Raw genomic sequence first — 14,090 nt, 5'->3', positions numbered from 1 at the left:
CAGATGGTATACTGCTACATTTTAAAAACTTAAATTAGACTTCCAGTAAGTTAGCATAGTAAGTTCACACTTTAAGGCTCTTCCCTCTTCTCTCAGTTTATAATATTAATAGAAAAACATGAAAGAAAAAAATTAAGGAGACACAGCCAAATCTAAGGATTACAAACTAAACAGAAATACAATGCTATAAACAACGATGAAGGTCTTGTATACTATCCAGGTCTCAATGAAGGCGAAGGTGAAAAAGAGCTTGGTGCCTGGGGATAATTGGGAAAAAGTATCCTGCTCAATATGCAGAAGGATAGCTACACTCATAGTTTGAAACCAGAGACTAGGGTGGGACTCCCAGCTCCTGAAAGGAGTCTGGAAAAAATCTCTCCCCACCCTCCTGGAGCTAAGGATTACATGAAAGTTTAGACAGGCAAAAGTTTATAGACAGCATCCCAATCAGGCGCTGAGCCAAAACACTCCACAGCTCAGGTACTAAATATAACAAATTCTCTGTGTCACTGTTGGCTAAGAGCCCCAAGCTACTAATATAAAACCTAATTCAAGATGGGGTGAGGGGGACAACTTAGTGGCAAGCACAAAATTTCAGGAGGAAAAAAAAAAAAAGACCAGTAGCAAATGCAAAGACACTGAGGCAAGAGCACAATTGATGTACCCAAAGAACAGTAAAATAGTAACGTCCATAGAGGGGAGAACAGTGGCTAAGGACAGAATGGTCACTGGAAATAAAGTAATATATGGCCTTTTAAGCCATATATTGGATCTGACTCTCAGTAAAATGGGAGGACAGAGAATAGTTTTGAGTAGAGAAGTAATACGAATTAATATTTCGTGAGTATCATACACATCTAGAGTATGTGTATGACTCTAGAAATCAAAACTGGAAGCAGAGACAACAGTTAAGAGGCAACTAAAATACCTCGGGCGAGAACTAAAGATGATTTGGATAAGATAGGTCATATTGGCGATAACTGAGAAAGTGATAAAATTCTTGATATTTTGTAGGTGGAGCTAACAGGATTTTTTGATGCAGTAGATAAGAGATATAAAAGAAAAAGAGAAGTCAAGAATGTTTCCTAGGCTTTTGTCTGAATAACTGGAAGGATGGAGTAGACAATATCTGAGATCCAGATGAGGAGAGTGAGGGACATTAGATTTTGGGATTTGGACCTGCTAAATTTGAGACGTCTTATCAACATCCAAGACATGGTTGGATAAACAAGTCTGGAATTGGTCAAGAAGTCAAGGCTGAAGATAAAACTTTAGGTATCATCCAAATATATCTAAGATCAAAGGGTAGGTGAGATCGCCTAAGGAGTGATTTTGGATAAAAAAAAAATCTGAGAATTGGGTCCTGAAGTACTCCACATTTATAAATTAGTAAGATGGGGAAAAACAGCCAATGACACTATGAAAGAAAAAGAGTCATGCAAAAGCAGAATCAAGACAGAAAGCTAATTGAACAAGTATTTCTAGAAGAAAGGAATCAACCTTGGCAAATGCTGCAAACATGCTAAAGAAGATAAAGACTGAAACTACTGGGATTTAGCAGTACTGAAGTCACTGGTGATTTTGACAAGAGCTGTTTTAGGAGAATGGTGGATATACAAATCTAATTGGAGTGAGATCAAGAGAGAAAAAAAAATAGAGATAGTAAAGACTACTTTTCAGAGGAATTTTGCTGTAAAAAGGAGCAGAGAAACAGAACAGTACTTCAAGGGAAATGTCAAATCAAAAGATATCTTTCTCAAAAGATTTGAAGATAAAATTGCAAGTGAGTATGTTGACAGGAATATTCCAAGACAGTGAGTGATATTGATGATGTGAGAGAGAGAAGGGAGAACTGCAAACTGACATCCTTAGGTCCTTGAGTACACAGTTTGTTTGGGCTCAGATGACAGCATGAACAGTTCTTCCAAAGAAATAAGGAGAGAAAATATGGGTACAGATTCAGATATTTTGGTAGATGTGGTTATGGGAAGAAGTAAAAGCTCTCTTATAAAAGCTTCTATTTACTCAGTGGTATAGGAAGCAAGGGGATTGTCAAGAGTTTAGCTAAAGCTACTCCATGATTGCTGCCTTGGCATCCACTTGGGTTTGGCCAAGCAGCCTGAAGTGACCTTAAATGAAGCTAGATGATGCAAGTGCCCCAGATAGCAGCATGCAGAGTCACAAGTAAATTTAAGTTCTTTATAGGACTTCCCCAACAACCCTTGTGATCAATAGTGTCCCCTGCCTCCTAATACCTTTCCCTTAAATGTCACTTACATAAGACCCCTGCCCCATAGAGCTGACTAAAACCTGGTTCTTTTGGTTTGACCAATCCCACTTTAGCCTGGAAACCCCAAAGCACTCCATCCATGAACTCTCAGAAAAGCATGTGCCCCAGGTCCTTGACTTCCCATGTGGCCCCTCGAGGTATGCTGGGTACTCACTCCAGCACCTGTGAATAATAAACCTCTATTTCAATTTCTCTTGTGATCTGTTGTTGAACCATGGCTCACCATCCAGCACCCTTGTTCCACTTAACAACATTAATTTAACAAATTCATAACAGTTATCCAACAACTGAAGTGAGAAGGGGAAAGAAAGTGTTAGAAGCTGACAAGAGAGTAAACATCAAATAGTCTTCTAGGATACTGGGATGGTAAGTGAGCCAGAAAAAAAAAAAAAAGGATATCTACTAGGCAGTGCTAGAGACCACAAAGGTTAGTGGTCATAAATTCATATATGACCAGACATCACGGTTCAGGATTTTTCTCTAGCCATGTTCAGCCCTCTGGATATACATACACAGTACAAACACAATGTATTATGACTACTGTTTTTACTGTTTACACTTTATCCTGCTTTATTATTTTATTTTCTATTTACCAACAATTGATAGCACATCTAATGCATAATCACAGTCCATTGTCTTCAACTGGGCTCTCTTTATATTTGTGATTCTTTTATTAAGAGTGAAATTAAACATACTTTTATCAATTGAAATGTTTTTTTCCCATCTTTCCGTAATTTGCCAGTGCCAGTAAATGTATTTGCCATTTTATATTTTTTGATTTATAAAACTATTTTATGTATTAAAAATATATGCCCTTTATCACTATACTGTACACCTGCAACAAACATAACACTGTATGTTAACTATCCTGGAATTAAAATAAAAAACTTAATTAAAAAAAGAAAATATATATATACCCTTTACCTTTCATTTACCACAAATATATACTCTCAAATTATCACTTGAACTTTTAATTTGATATTATAAAATTATGAGTATTGCAGAAGAGTACTGTATCAATTCAAGGTATATGCATCTGGAAAAAATGGCTTCAAATCTCAAAGTGAAGGGCATGATGGGTTTACCCAAAGACAAAGACCCAGGCAAGACATTAATTACAGTCAGAAACTCCCCCTGTAAGTTGCTTTCTGGATATGCTATGAGTCTAATTTTAAATTCCCAGGAATTAGTTTAATTTACAGGGATTGAGTCTTTCTAATCCACTCTTTTGTAATAACCCTAAAATCCCCACCAGTGTCAAAATACATTCTGGTGGTCCTTTTAAATGAGGCAGGATAAAACTAGACTATATGCCACAAAACCCAAACAAAAGCATTATTACAGCTTTCAAATGAACTTGGTACCAGGGTGGTTATTTCCTATGACACAATTATGTATATAAATTCAGTCACAGTCTAACCCAGTGGTTCCTATACTACAGGTCATCAGAGAAGTAGCATTAGCATCACCTAGGAACTTGCTAGAAATGCACTATCTTCCACCCTCTCTAAGTACAGAAAGTCTAGAGTAGGACCCAGCAAGCTGTGTTTAACCATAACAAGATGCTATGGACTGAATGTTTCAGATTCATATGTTGAAGCCCTAATCTCCAGTGTGCTGGTTTTTGCAGGTGGGGCCTTTGGGAAGTCATGAGGATAGAGCCTTCATGAATAGGATTAGGGAATCTATAAAGAGACATGAGAAAGATGATCTCCCTCTCTATCATGTGAATATATAGCAAGAAGGCAGCTGTCTGCAAGAAAGCTCTCACAAGGAATGGAGTCAGCACTCACCTTGATATTGGACTTCCTAACCTCCAGAAATGTGAGAAATAAATGTTTGGCTTTTTAACCACCTGGTCTATGGTATTCTGTTATAACAGCCTGTACTAAGACACAAAGCCTCAAGTGATGCTGACACACACTGAAGTCTGAGTCACTGAAACAACAGTAACTGATTAAGCTGAGTAATGTAATACTGAAAATATAGGTCATAAATGAAAAAAAAAACTTCAAGTCAAATATAAACTTCAAAAATATACTTCAAGGATGTATTTTAAACCAAAAAATCTCCAAAATTGATGATTATGTTATAGTTTTGAAATTGAAAAAAAAAATCACAATTGAAGATCTATATAGAGATTTGTCCAGCAGCTCCTCCTGGTGGTACATGATATGTAATATTTTCATAACTGGAAAGTGCTCCCAAGAGAAAACAGCGCTACAATATGAATACAATATTTTTTACTTAAAATAATACAACGAAAAAAGTTGTTTCGAGTTTAAAACATCACCAACCTATCTGGTCAATTCAATTAATATATATTCTATGTATTTTTAAGACATAACGAAAAGGTTCCTAAAAAAAAAAAAAAAAAAGACACTGTCAAGAAGTTGATGATGATCAATGACTGAGACAAACTCCTGTTTAGCTAATTAGAACCACTGATGTGCAATAATGATGTGAGCTAAGAATATTTGCAGACTTCTTTAGGATGAAAAATGAAGTGAAGAGATGCTGTCAAATGCGTACAAGTTTAAAGCTCCAATCACTTTTCCCAAGAGTACTACCCATTTAAACATTTAACATTGCTGCACTTAGCCACATGAATTACCACGTTAACTTTTTGCCATTTTTCTAAACTCAAAAATCTGAGAAATTATTCTAAATCATTAAGAAACAAAATTTGACTGTGTTATAGACCATGCCATATATTATACAATATGACAGGATCATATTTTCTGGGTTTGAGCCCATTTTTAATGAGATGTCAAAAATGAAATATTAGAGTCTAAAAGAAACATTTAACTATAAATGAGGCAATGATATTGGTCTGATTTAGAAAACAAAGAAAATAAAAAAGCAAAACTGACACTGATTATTCTTAATTAACAGATAACAATAATGCACAAAATAAACCTAGTTGGACTAACGTTTTCTTTCATTTGAGCACAGAATCTATTAAAATGTAGATTTTATTATTAATGGCTTTCCATTTAAATGCTTTCTCAATTTCTGGTAAACATTAAGATTCTAAAACAGTAAGACTGATAAAAATGGAAGTTTAGGGAAATGAGAATTATACCATTATCAAATTATCTATCCTTTTATTCATGAACTGTTTCATAACTATTTTTCTACTTTGAATATGCATAATAAATTACTAGAATAGTATCTATGAATAATATAGTAAGAAAGCTTAAAAAAAAGGAAAAATTTAAAAACTTAACACAAACACTTTTCAGATATGTTTACTCCAGAGTAAAAAAGCTATTGAAAAAACTCTAATATTCTTAGTAAAAATATATTATTAAATCAATAGATCCTAAAACCACTGGTATAAAATATTTTAAAGGTCTAAGTATACTTAAAATATCTATTTTGCTTTAAGATCGAAGCTTAATTTTTATTACATAATCCAGAATTTCTATGTATATTTTATACTTCAATATAAAAAATATATTTATATATGAAAGGCAAAACTTGTGCAGAAGACTCAACCTGACACGTGAAAACTGATAGATTATTTTTTTCTTGTTCAATCAGGTAGTTCCAAACTAGAATAAAGAATAGAATTAGGCTACAGCATCTTAATCTGAATTTATAAAGTATGGTGTATCAATGAACTCCATAAACAAAGAAGCAATAATTTACTAGAACATAACAACTTAGATTTAGTATATTACTAAATAATATATCTTTGTTTTAGATATTCTTATCCACTCAACAACATTTCTAAATACACAAAGTTGAAACTCAAAACACTTTCTGTTTTATAGTTAGAACTAAATGACTTTATTTGGCTCCTGATTTTCCTGTTTCTTTTAACTACATGTCCAGATACTTCTGCATATACTCAACATTCATTATCTAAAGCATCCAGAAAAAAGTTGGAAAAGATTGTGTATTATATGCCTTTAATAATTGTGCAAATATTTTTCACTCAGAATCTAGAAGTCTTTTACAGTGTTCAAAAATATCAGCACTTCAGAACAGACTGTTTTAACATCTGCACATCACCAGGGTTGCCCCCAAGGATTTTTAAATGATGCCTGCCTGTGCTGAATAAAGTGCTAACTTGCACCTTGCATTTCAAACTGTGTCCTGAGCAGCCATCCAGTTGGTACAACACCAGCTGAATTCCCACAGGCCACTGCTCACTCAGCCTTGACTGCAATTATCATGTCAATATTTTGTGCTCCAATATGCAGATATGCACACATGCAAGCTGCATAATACTTCCTTCTCCATGGAATGTTGACTTATGCTCAATGTTCTGGGAATTTTAAATGAAACTAGAAATAAACTTACATCAAATAAAGACAATCATAATTATTTTGCCTTAAAAATAATATTTGTGTTACCTTTTGCCATCTATATAGAGGCTAAAATTTTAAAATAACTACACTTCAGTACAATTTCACAATTCTCTAATTTAAAGGTCTTCATAAAAGTTAAAAGACTATTTGTCAAGCCTCTTGCAAAAGTAAGAGTTCGAATGTGTTTTTTCAGACTTTATTGTTCATTCTTTTACCTTAAACAGTAGAATGGTTCCAATCAGACACCTTTCTATTAGTTCCTTTGACTATCTCCCATCCATCCCTATCTCTGCCTAGGCATTCATCGCTGTTGCATGAGGAAAAGTACTCAGCAAAATATATTTATGCCCTGTGTGGAGCTGCCTAGCAGCACTGCTGCCAGATGGAAGAATTCTGGCAGCTACACTTCTGGGGTCTCCAACCAGTCATGCTACTTCCATGCTCCAAAATGCAACCCTTTTGTAGGCTGTGTTTGCTTAATACACATGGGAGAGTGTACAACCATATAGCAGCTGTGCAACCCATGTGTTTAAGAGTGGAATGGAGCAGGAGGGAGGTTTTCCCAGTGGTGAGAGTATATAATATAACCTTATAACAACAGCCTGCATATTAAGCATCTAACCTTTAACTGTAAACATAAATATGAGATAATCTTTCATCCTCTATGAGGTTAAATCTTTAAATACAAGTATTTCAAGAATACAGCATGCATATCCTAAATAAACATGCAAAAAATACTAAAAGTCATCTTGCCTTTCTTATTCCTTTTTATGGTTCCCGTTTTCCAGGACTGAGTTTTCATTTACAGACCAGAGAGAGAGAGAGAATACTAGAAATGGGAGAGAGAGTAAAAGAAAAAAGTATTGAAAAGCCCATCAAATAGTAAAAACAAATGGTAAAAAGAAAGCAAAACATGTCTCTAAGACTGACAGATTGTTTAGAAGTAAAAAACAAATAGGAAAATAAAGCAATTTCTGCAGAGACTTCATTTGAAAATGTTATATCAAAAAAATAAAAAATATTAACATTGGTAAACCCTGAACATCTTCAATCTGAGACTTGGATGTATTTCTGAATTTGAGTATTCAAATTCAAGTACAAAACACATTATTTTAAAGATTAACAAACTGCAAATAAGCTTTAAAATTAAGAAGCAATAATAACATCAAAAAGGCTGCAAGTTTTCTTGGAAGCCTATTATTTAGAAAACATGAACTGACTTTTCTCAAGACTCTATAAAAACAAACTGAAAAGGAATGTAAACTATAACATGAGATGGTGATGATGACACACTTACAATGTGCTAGGCATTATTATAACTACCATACATGCATTAACTCAAAACAACTCCATTCTTATTTTCATTTTACAAAAGAGAAAACTAAGGCATATAAAAGTGACTATTTTGCCTCAAGTTACACAACAAACTATGTGGTAGAGCCAAGATTCTACACCACATAGCCATGTCTTCATAGCCACGTTCTTAACCATTAATCACTAAAAATAACGTCTTTATAGATATTACGGTTCAGTATTAAGCAAGTTCCAATGAACAAATTTTTCCCTAACATCTTTAAAACTGTGAAATTTTGGATCTCAAATTTTTCCATCCATAAAGATATAACAATATTCACCTTTCTAGTTTAGATTCTCTTCTGGAATGTCAGAATTGCCTGTAAAGCTGTTTCACAATGCAGATACCTCAATCTCATCCTAAACCTTGACAAATAACAATCTCATAGAGTTCATGGATGAATGATAGCTCACAAATCTCTAAATAAATGAATCTACAACTCAGTGAAGGAAATATTCATATAGTTAAATCTTTGCTGTATAAGTCCTCCATGATTAAAATTAAATATGACATTCCTCACATGCCCCTGACCAAAATTTTGACTACCTGAGAGAACTGTTTAAGGATCAGTGCCACTTTTGAGTGCCTATTACTGGACAAGCTTTTAAGTAAATGCTTCTCTAATTCAACAAACTCTTTCTAAAATCCTTTTAACAGATGTGTTAACTGAGACCTAAAGAGTTTCAATAAGGAAGACACAGAAATATTTGTGATTTAAACTCTGGTCTATGTGACTTCAAAGTCTGTGTTCCCAACTTCTGCTACGGACTGGATGTATATACCCCTCGCCCCAAATTCATATGTTGAAATCTAATCCTTCATGTGATGGTATTTGGCGGTAGGGAATTTGGAGGAATTGGGAGATAGAGACTTGGCGCCCTTATAAGGTTATGAAGACACCAGAGCACTCTTTTTCCCCCATGTGAGGATATAAGTTGGTGGCTCTCACTAGAACCTGACCATGCTGGTACCCTGATCTCATGCTTCCTGTCTCCAGAACTGAGAGAAATAAATATTTGATGTATAATCCACCCAGTTCATGGTATTTTGTTAAGAGCAGCCTGAGCTAAGAGCCCATCTTTACACATTGTCAGTTTTAAAATTCCTAATTTTAAGATTCAATCTTAAAAACATCTCCAGAAGTTCTGATTTTATATAACTTTGAAAGAGATTCTCACAGGTAAGAAATAACACCTTAATCATGGAAAATGGAATCTTAATTTAACGAATACTATACACAAAACAAACAATATGTTGAGACAGAATAAATGCAGGGAAGACAGTTTGCTTATTCAATGAGGGGGGATCAAGGAAGACAACTCTTAGTTAATGATTACAATTTTTACCACAACCACCTTCAGGAGAAGTACTATATATTTTCCTTCCCCTGACCCTCTCTCTTCTCACAATGTAAGTAGAATCTTAAACACAGATTAGGCATTCAAAAAATAGTTCTGAATTAAAAGTATTTATTAAGTGCCATCAGGTATGCAAACTACACTGCAATCTATACAGACCTAGAATTTAAAAACTCATAAAAACATATAGAATTTTCAAGAAGATTTAAGACAATAAAAACATATCTGATAACTGAATGGTATTTTTTGCAGAGATGGGAGTATATCAAAAAAGGAAGAAACAACAGTATTCATTAAGAATTAAAATAGACAAGTAAAATGTCATATTGCTGGCCAGCTAAACCAAGTATCTTTCATTTCCAGCAATATTATAATTCAAAATTATGCTTAACCATAGTTATCCTTTCCCCCAAATCATTAGTATGACCTGTCATTTCTTTCATGACACAGATCGAGCTTCACATGAACTACTTGCTAAAACCAATTCCTTGAACTCATCATGAACCATATTCCCATTTTAATCTTGAATTCATCATGACATAAATGGAATAAAATGCCACTAAATAATATATTTATTTTATTTCTTAAAGTTTTAAAACATTATGCTTGGCTTTTCGCTAATCCACTAATAAAAGCCTTTACTAATAAGTGTAGGACATTAAAATAAATTTAGATCACATTCACTTGTTTTCTTCTTTCTTTGTTAACACTCAGGTGAGAGATAATTCTCCCTTTGGGTAGTGGTAAAAACAGGGGCTCTGGGGGCAGCTGAGTGGCTCAGTCAGTTAAGCATCTGACTCTGGATTTCAGCTCAGGTCATGATCTCATGGATCATGAGATCGAGCCCCGTGCTGGACTCTGCTCAGCTGGGAGTCTACTTGAGATTCTCTCCGTCTGCCCCTCTCCCCACTCATGCATGTGCACATTTTTTCTCTCTTTCTCTCTCTCACACAAATAAATAAATAAATCTTAACAAAAACAAAAACAGGGGCTGGGGAAACATATATACTCCCACACATTAGTTCTGTGAGCTTGGGCAAATTATTCAACCTCTCTGTAGTTCATTTCCTTCATCTGTATAATAAGACGAATAATAAGGCCCATTTCATAGGACTATTGTAAGAATTCAGTCAATATGTGGAAAGCACTAAGAACCATGTATGGCCCACAGTAAACACTTGACAGATGTAAGCTATTATCATCATGATTGCTTTATAATGTATTAAACTAAGAACACATGGAATTGCCAATATATCCTTATAGTAATATTACACAAAAATGTTTTCCATATAGTTCAGAATATACTTCCTTACAAAACACACCATTTTTTTTAACATTATTTATTTAAATAATCACAACACCTAATGTGGGCCTCGAACCCATGACCCTGAGATCAAAAGTATCATTCTCTTCCGACTGAGCCAGCCAGGTGCCTTCAAAGTACATGATTTTAAAAAATTATTTTGAGTCATAGTACAGTTTAGAACTGTAGGCAGATATCCTAAAGAATCAATCAGGAATATCCTAAGCCCACTGCAATACAATAACTGATACTATGAAGAATAATAACAGCACAGATAGCTTTAGTTATCTTCAGTTTTAATTCTTTTCCTTAATATATCCCCATAATAAAATTCATATTTGAGGGGCGCCTGGGTGGCACAGCGGTTAAGCGTCTGCCTTCGGCTCAGGGCGTGATCCCAGCGTTATGGGATCGAGCCCCACATCAGGCTCCTCCGCTATGAGCCTGCTTCTTCATCTCCCACTCCCCCCTGCTGTGTTCCTTCTCTCGCTGGCTGTCTCTATCTCTGTTGAATAAATAAATAAAATCTTTAAAAAAAAAAATTCATATTTGCTTTTGTTTACTCACTACACCTTGTACAGTAATGATGTAGCACATTTTATCCCATTTAATATCATGTTTTAATAATCTGTTCATTATTTCTCTTTGTATTACAGATTATTTATAAACATAGTCACAAAACCAATTTATTCAATAATTTTTCTATGAAGCCTCTGCTGTAAACATTTTTCCATCAAGAAAATGTCAAATATATTATTCCTTTATTTTAGTACTACAAAATCAGTTTCTTAAGAAACTTTGCTAGTCAAAAATGATCAAAAAGGATTCTCTACCTCAACATAAAAAAATCAGGATACTAATCATGCCAGAATTCCATATGAAACAGTAATGAACATTAAAGGAGAACAAGTTAATTCTATTATCCAGAATGTGTACCAAGGCTCCCAGAGGTGCTGTAACAAACAGACAGGGGCATTGTGGGGTATTTTAAATGTCTGAGGGAAAAGCGGCAATACTTCACATCTGTTGGACACTGCACAGAATACTAGCTAGAAGTTCACAGTTTCAATATTAGTTTGCACTACATTTCTTTCATGACATCGTATCTTTATGAAGTTGAGTTTCTGACCACTTTATAAAGTTGAGTTTTTAAGAGCAAAAAGCAATGTGAAATAAGAAGTAAGGGTAGCAATGTCCAGTCTGATTACAAGGTTGGAGAAACTGTCCGGTACCCAACAGTTTCACAACCTATAGGAAATAATTATAGTTATTTAGGAATAAAATTAAAATATAACTATTTCCTTTTAATTTGTATTTATATTTTAATAGCCATTACAATGTTAGGGCATAAATATTTAATCCATGTAACTCTTGGGTATTTCTCTTTAACTTGAAGTGCCATGAAAATATTACTGATATATTAAGGTACTATAAACTGAGAACAATGAGGAACCTATGAATTAATCTTTAAAGAAAACAGAAAAAAAAAAAAAAGAAAACAGATCCATTATTTAAATGACCAAAGATTATAATGTATGGATAATTATTAATTACAACATTTAAAGAAACAGATCTCTATGAAAAAGTCTCACAACTCCCCAGGAGAAGTTCCTAATTGCTGTAATTATAATTCTACTCAGTCTCACTTAACTTTAATCTCAGTTCATCCTATGCCATGCTCTGTATTTCAGCAGGTTCATACATTTCTCTTCAAGTCTTAAACTGAAGGAGTATAATAATATAACAACACAGCTAATGCCAAATAAGTTATATACTCTCAAGGTTAAATACAGATATTTTGGCAAAATTTTTAACCACTAAGAATTTCCAGGTACAATCATCATGACATTTACCAGTCAATCAACTTCATTATGAGAGGTCTACCTGAAACTCTGAATATAATAGCAACAAAATTTGTTTAATTTTTTATACCCAGTATTTTAGTGAAAATTTTAATGCCATGTGAATAAAATTAAACTCACCAGACAAAACACTCCTTTGTTGGCATAATTTTGATTTAATATTAAGTTACTATACGTTCATACTGATTTAGATATTTTAAATTGTCTGGAAGTTCTGGGTCATTTCTCAGCATATAAAGCTGAATTAACTTCTGCTTCTAGCCATAGAGAGGAACAGGCACCAGATATGCCCTGCTGCTTTAAACAACTTGAAGACTATACAAAATATATAAAACACTTTCAGACACTGGACATAGGTAGCAAAGGACTGTGATCCTTGAAGGGAAACTAATGAGGCAAACTGTATGATTACTTTAGGTTACTACCAAAAGGCAGTTTCCAAGCTATAGTGAAGGAAGGGGAAATCCAAACAGAGCTCAGTCTCATTAAGTGGAGCAGACACACACTGAAGTTCAGAAAATCCAAAGTAGATAGAATTTGAAAGGCAAAGTAATAGAGAACAGAGCTGCATGTAGAGAGAATACCAGAGGGCTACTCTTTGTTTGGGTATTGATCTATCCACGACTGAGAAGAAACTACTCCATGCAAAGGAGAGAACTACTGGAAAGCAATAGAATGGACAATTTCCAGAGGTCACAAAAGGCCGAAAATAGTTCATGTTCCCATCAGTCAGAATGTAAAGACCTTGTAATATATACAGGGCATTAAGTAGAGTCCCCAAAAGGGTCGGGCCTTAATAATGGGAATAAAGTCACCCTAGTAAGGAAGAAAGGTTACCCTGGATCTATACTAACAAAGTTTCAAAAACATCAGACTGATCCACAAATAACTGCATCCAAGAACAAAGTCCAATATTCTTTAAAGGAATATAAGAATCAAACACTGAACATAAATTTACAATGTCGAGAATCCAGCAAAAAATTACCAGGCATGGGAATGTGAACTGGTGCAGCCACTGTGAAAAACAGTATGGAGTTTCCTCAAAAAATTAAAAGCAGAACTACCCTACAATCCAGTAATCACACTACTGGGTATTTACCCAAAGAATACAAAACACTAATTCAAAAGGATATACACATCCCTGTATTTATTGCAGCATTATTTACAATAGCCAAATTATGGAAGCAGCCTGTGTCTAGGCCTGTGTCTATTGATAGATGAATGGATAAAGAAGATGTGATGTATGTATGTGTGTGTACACACACACACACACACACAATGCAATATTATTCCACCATAAAAAAAGAAATCTTGCCATTTGCAACATGGATGGAGCTGAAGAGTATATATAATGCTAAGCAAAAAAAGCCAGTCAGAGAAAGACAGATTCCATATGATTTCACTCATATGTGAAATTTAAGAAACAAATCAAACAAACAAAGGGAAAACAAAAGAGGAACAAACCAAGAACACGAGACTCTTACTTACAAACAACAAATGGATGGTGACCAAAGGGAAGGTGGGTGGGGGGATGGGTGAAATAGGTGAAAGGGATTAAGACTACGCTTATCTTGATGAGCACCAAGTAATATATGAATTGTTGA

At 34.4% G+C, this 14,090-nt stretch overlaps 1 protein-coding gene across 3 annotated transcripts in view; it reads right to left on the bottom strand.

Annotated features, from left to right (window-relative positions):
- Nucleotides 1-14,090, bottom strand: part of CNTLN (centlein) — a 285,688-nt gene that overhangs the window by 209,943 nt on the left and 61,655 nt on the right. The gene's annotated exons all lie outside the window — the stretch shown is intronic.

The sequence above is a fragment of the Ursus maritimus genome, unplaced genomic scaffold (genome assembly GCF_017311325.1).
Source record: "Ursus maritimus isolate PB19 unplaced genomic scaffold, ASM1731132v1 scaffold_17, whole genome shotgun sequence".
NCBI lineage: Eukaryota > Metazoa > Chordata > Mammalia > Carnivora > Ursidae > Ursus > Ursus maritimus.
Note: the sequence above shows the minus strand (reverse complement) of the source record. Positions and strands in the feature narration are given on the sequence as shown.